Here is a 6,054-nt window from a genome sequence, read left to right as displayed (position 1 = left end):
AAGTTGGACTGGCAGAGCCAGTGAGAAAAGAACTGCTGACTCTTATTCTAAAGCTTCCCAGACTTGCAGGTCACAAAGCTAAGGGACAGCTTCAGTGTATATACTTACCTCTCCTTGTCACTGCTCACCCTCCTCCCCTGCTCCAGACACACCGCTGTGACATATCTGCGCCTGGTGTAGGGAAGAAAGCATGTCTGGGAGCAGTGAGGTAAATAATGGGCGCACTGAGAGGGGGTCACTATAATGTATGGGGACACTTTGGATGGGACATTAAAATGTGATGGGCCACTATCCAGCTATGTTACTATGTCTATGGGTAAGCTGGCTATAAGCAGGCAGATGGTTCATGGAGGGACTGACTATAATGGATACAGCTGCTTGACTAATATTGAGATTATGTAGCTGAGTGGTGGATATTATTACTTTGTGCTAAACAGGTTCATTTTGTGGAGTATTTGGAACACTGGTATCCAATGATCCAGTGGCATAACTAGGAATGGCGGGGCCCCGTGGCGAACTTCTGACATGGGCCCCCCCAAACTGACACCGACGACCTCGACCGACCCCCCCTCCTCCGCATTCCTGCATGCTCTATTATGCCCCTTAGTGGTCCCTGCACACAGTATTATGTCCCTTAGTGGCCCCTGCACACAGTATTACGTCCCTTAGTGGCCCCTGCACACAGTATTACGTCCCTTAGTGGCCCCTGCACACAGTACTATGTCCCTTAGTGGCCCCTGCACACAGTATTACGTCCCTTAGTGGCCCCTGCACACAGTATTATGTCCCTTATTGGTCCCTGCACACAGTATTATGTCCCTTAGTGGCCCCTGCACACAGTATTATGTCCCATAGTCGCCCTTGCACACTCTATTATGTCCCACTGTGGACACCCATAAACAATTATTATACTCTGGGGTCTTTTCAGACCCCAGAGTATAATAATCGGAGACCCGGGGGAATAAAAACATTAAAAAAAAAGTTTCCTACCTGTCCCCTGGGTCCTACGCTGTCAGCCTCCGCTGCGGTCCTTCTTCAATGACGTTGGACGTCACATGACCCGGGACACAGGCCGGGTTCATGTGACGTCAGAGACGTCAGACAACTAGGAAGGAGGCCTGGCAGGATTGTGTTGAGTTAACAGTGTTCTTTATGTTTCTTACCTCTCCCGGGCCTCCGATCATTGTACTCGGGGGACTGTAAAGACCCCTGAGTATAATGATAGTGTTTATGGGGCCCGCGGTGTCACTTACTGATCCCAGCCCAGCCAGGATCGGTAAGTAAATGGGGCCCGTAACAGCCTATTAAAAAAAAAACAAGAACAAAAAAAAAACATAGCGGTAGTAGCTGTCCCAGACCCTGTGGCAGCTGTCTCTGCCGCTATGGCGGTAGTTACGCCACTGCAATGATCCTCATACACATATTAGTTGTCTCCTGAACGTTTTCGGCCAATGATAGTGCGAGAAAGTCTGCACCAAGGCAATTTCCTAAGGTGAATAACTATGTTTTGCAACAACTTCTAATAGGTAAAATTCAGGGACAGAAAAGTCATTGCAGTTATCATCCAAACCTGCTGAAGTTGCTTTTGTAGAGTAGCTTTATCCTCTTCATATTGTCTCCGGGTTTCTGCCAGAATTTGGTGGAGCCTTTCTTCCTGTTGCCTATGTACACACATTGAATGTAGAAAGAGACTGTATAGTCAGTGATTGCCTCTTATAGAACTGAATTGCACTTCATATTGTTTGCTTTTCAGACTATTCGGGTAGTTGATGCCGCCTTGGGGACACGATCAGAGTTTTAAAGCAGGAAAACTCTGTTGTTTTTTTTTTTTTTTGAGAAACAGCTGTCGGCCTCGAAGACCTCTGTATGTTTTTTTTTAATGTGGCTTGCCATGAAATATATATATTTTTTAATGTAGATTGTGAGCCCCATATAGGGATCACAATGTATTTTTTTTTTTCTCCTATCAGTATGTCTTTGTAGAATGGGAGGAAATCCACGCAAACACGGGGAGAACATACAAACTCCTTGCAGATGTTGTTCTTGGCGAGATTCGAACCCAGGACTCCAGCGCTGCAATGCTAACCACTGAGCCACCGTATTGCCCCACCATGAAATACATTTGAGAAATTGTAATTTGTGTTGTGTACGTCTTTAAGAGAATTGCATTTATATGTACATATAATACCGCATGCTCACCTTTTTTGCTCCTCTTCTCTCTGACGTCTCTTCAGTTCTTCTCTCTGTTCTTTCTCCGCCATTTGCCTTTTTAAGGTTTCCCGTTCTTCTCTGCAATTACACAAATAGTGAGAGACATTAGGTCAACAACACTGACATTTATATGACTAATCGGATGACTTATTGTGCCGTCTCCTGTTAACATGGCTGAGATCATTTTATTTTCAGCAAACTGTCTCTGTGGGTTTTTTCTATTAGCATCATTCTAATGGAAACATTTCATCTTAGATGGAATTTCATTTGTATCAAACTTTATTTAACAAAATCTACCTTGCTTGTCTTCTATCTTGTGGCCTTGTTCTTGGATATGTTGTCATTTTGGTCACATAACTCCAGTGGGGTATAGCTTCAAAGATACAAACACAATCATTAAATGTAACTTTTTTTTTCCGACAGTGTGCATTGCTTGCCCTGGCTGGCGACATCGATCCTAGGCTAGCTAGTAACATATCTTATAACCGGGCCAAGTGTACAATAATCTTTTACTGGGCCAAGTGTACAAGTTCAATGCACTACATTGAAAATTACAAGCAATTTTCTTGACCCTTGAGAATCAGGTGAGCTAATATGCAATGGCATAACTAAAGTCTTGTGGGCCCCGATGCAATTTTTTGCCCGGTGTCCCCTACCTTTTCCCTACAGGGAATTCTTGATAGTGAGGGTTATGGATACTAAGGAGTTTAATCCACCTTAGCGTGGTTATGGTAATCTGTGAGTCTCCTTGGTTTATGGACCAGATGGAAGCTGCAATCTCAATATTGATGCCAGCGCTTATGGGCCTCCTAGGGCTCCTGGGGCCCGGTGCAACTGCACCCCCACTAATATGTACAATTAATTGACAGAATGCCTAAATGGTAAGATGCAGTTAATAGAAATATGAAGGCAATAAAACTATGTTTAACTAAATATTTCAGGGGGTATGCTAGTAAGTGAATGGGTATAGGTTAGAAATTTGTTGCCCTTTAGACAAACTGTTACTAAGCCTATGAGTATCTTCTGTGATAACAAATGCTCAGTCATGTTGAAATTCAACATGTCTGATCCTTTTGTTCCCTGACACCCAACATCAGGGAGAGTCAGAACACCTCCATACACATTATATTCTCAGTTGGGTCTACTAAAATCAAGAATTTGGTCAACTCAGTATATTCATTGGATGTCTATGGCCACCTTCAACCAGAATATGTTCTACAAACCTTGTGTTGGATCATGAACTGGAATCTCACTGCTGGCTCCCTTGTTCAGTGAACTGAAGAGATCTTGGTAAAAATACCTATTTATAATAGTCTGGAATTCCTGAATTGATAAAGATGCCCCTGCTGTCTTTAGTACTGCGTGCACGTTACTTGGCTAAAGGAAAAGAAAAACAGTAACAAAATGATCATTTACTCTCTGTTAAAGGGAGTGTGTCACCAGAATAGCATATCAACCCAGGTGAGGGAATATAAGGGCCTTATACTGAACTGTAAGGGTCCATTCACACAGAGTTTTGTGGCACTGATTTGGCCACAAAACTTGTGTAAAAAATAAGCAGCGCTGTAAAACTGAATCCCATTGAGTTCAATGGGTTCCGTCTTAGGGCCCCTTCACACGGCGTAAGCGCTCGGCTCATTCCAAGCCGTACACGCGAGCACTTCTAAACACTTCCCATTCACTTCAATGGGAGCGCTCGTAAAGCCAGCTTTACGAGCGTTCCCTTTGAAGTGAATGGGAAGTGTTTAGAAGCGCTCGCGTGTACGGCTCGGAAAGAGCCGAGCGCTTACGCCGTGTGAAGGAGCCCTTACGCGCGCTGCCAATTGAACTCACTGAGAGGCTTTTTTTACCTATTGCTTTCAATGTGTAACAATGTTTAACATATCCTACTATATAATCATACAGTGGTATATTGTACTGTATATTGCCCATAGGGCACCATTTAAAAAAAAAAAAAAAAAAAAAGGTTTATGGTTTTTGTGGTGGCCCTCTATCAAGGTCTGCTGGGTTTACTATATACAGTTAAAAAAAAGGTATGCTAGAGTCAATGGAGCTTCAAAAGTTAATAATATAATAATGAAGGTTTGTACCCTGCACAACGGCATACGATGTAGGCACATGATAGCACTGCATCACATGAGTGTCTCCCTATAAAATAAATATAATATACTCTGTATAATGAGTATGTAAAATATATCTTTTTATTAAAAAAATGATAATGTGCATAAATATATATTTGCACCATCTGGTGTTCTTTTGATTTCCTCTCAAAGTGTCCACCTTATGAGTCAGTACTGGTGGTCACACATGCTCCCTTCCATTACTCGGGTCCTCTTATACACATTTGGCAGCCTAATTCCTGCTATTATATAGGCCAGCCAATAGGAATGAGCACAATAGAAGTGGCTTCTTAGCACCGCTGGTCACGGGTGGATGAAATGGGAGAGATAGCAATATCTAAACCAACGGTAAGGAAAGGGGATAGATCTTCTGTAACAGCACATGTAGGGGCTAGACTGAGTACAAGGCTTAATATACAAGAATATATGGGCATTTATAACCTATAATATGGACGTCATTCATTACTTACTGTGGTTGAGTCACTGAAATGTCTTTGCAGTAATATGAGGAACGCTAAACCAAAAGCTGGAAGACAGTTAAACTCTGGCTCATCGAGTCCCAGGATATACTGATCCCACACGTATAGTAATGTCTTCATATTCAGGTAACCTGTAGCGTGAGATGATAGAAATATCTCACAATGAATAGTGGGAAAATATGGCAGGACTAGTAAAGAGCAGAAAAGTCATAATGCACTTCAGATGCCAGGACACTATAACTAAGGCCTGGATCACATCTGTGTTCAGGCAATTTTGTTCCCCTCTCTCCATGAAAAATGTGGAGAGAAGAGTCCGGCAAGCAGCGCTTTTCTCAACGCATTTTTTGTGCGGAAACCGAGTGGAAACCACATGGACCCCATTATAGTCTATGGGGTCTGTGGGCTTCCGCTTTTATTATTTGGATTAGGTTTCCATTGTGGGGATCCCCAAGTGGACTCCCCAAATGGAAACCCATGTGCGGATGTAAACCGGACCTAACAAAAATATACATACTATTCTAACTTTTTTTTTGTTTTTTTTTGCTCCTAGAACAAGCGTTTTCCTCCCTTTTAGCGTATCACTTTTCTGGCGTCAGTAAGGTGACTTTATGTGTCTGAAATAAAGTGTCCTTTAGCTATTTTTAGTATTCTACATATGAAGCCAGAGACCTCAATGAGATGTTGTCTTCCTCCATTTCCTTCATTTACCATGAAAATCAGGTCCTAATGAAAGTCAGACAGGACAATGGATGAACTAATGCAATGATAATTTAATGATGGCCTCCTCAGACTCATATATTTTGTCACAGACGTATGAGTTGTACGCATAAATACCCAGCAAATGCGACAACCCAATTATTCTTCATTAACATGTCTACATAGCGTATATGCACAGATTTTCTTGTATGATCAGAATAAATCTAGGAAAAATCAAATGCTGGACATTGACGTGAAGATGACTTTGACTTCCAATGACAATATGAATAGTGTTTATCTAGAGCTGTGGTCAGCCACTCCAGCTGTTGTGTAACCACAACTCCCAGCATGCACTTGATGAGCTGTTCATGGATCTCCCACAGAAGTGAATGCAACCTGCTGAAAGCTGTATGTTGTGCTAGAGGTGTCTGCCAACTAATCCCAATCTCCCCATTGAGCAAACAATCACGCTGAGCAGAGTATGTGCATGTGTATGGGGAAGATGGGAGAAATGACTGCTTTCAAAGGTCTATAGTTCTCCTTAGGTT

The 6,054-nt window shown here is 42.5% G+C and overlaps 1 long non-coding RNA gene across 1 annotated transcript; it reads right to left on the bottom strand.

Moving 5' to 3' along the window:
* Positions 1 to 2,252: 2,252 nt before the first annotated feature.
* On the bottom strand, positions 2,253 to 3,521 carry LOC142194580 (uncharacterized). Its single transcript, XR_012715041.1, has 3 exons — positions 3,435 to 3,521; positions 2,509 to 2,584; positions 2,253 to 2,289 (listed from the first exon to the last, which is right to left on the bottom strand). It is a non-coding gene; the product is annotated as an uncharacterized LOC142194580 (long non-coding RNA).
* Between the last annotated feature and the right edge of the window lie 2,533 nt (positions 3,522 to 6,054).

The sequence above is a fragment of the Leptodactylus fuscus genome, chromosome 2, assembly GCF_031893055.1.
Source record: "Leptodactylus fuscus isolate aLepFus1 chromosome 2, aLepFus1.hap2, whole genome shotgun sequence".
In the NCBI taxonomy this organism is placed as follows: domain Eukaryota; kingdom Metazoa; phylum Chordata; class Amphibia; order Anura; family Leptodactylidae; genus Leptodactylus; species Leptodactylus fuscus.
The sequence above is the reverse complement of the archived record's forward strand: the minus strand, read 5'-3'. Positions and strand labels throughout refer to the sequence as shown.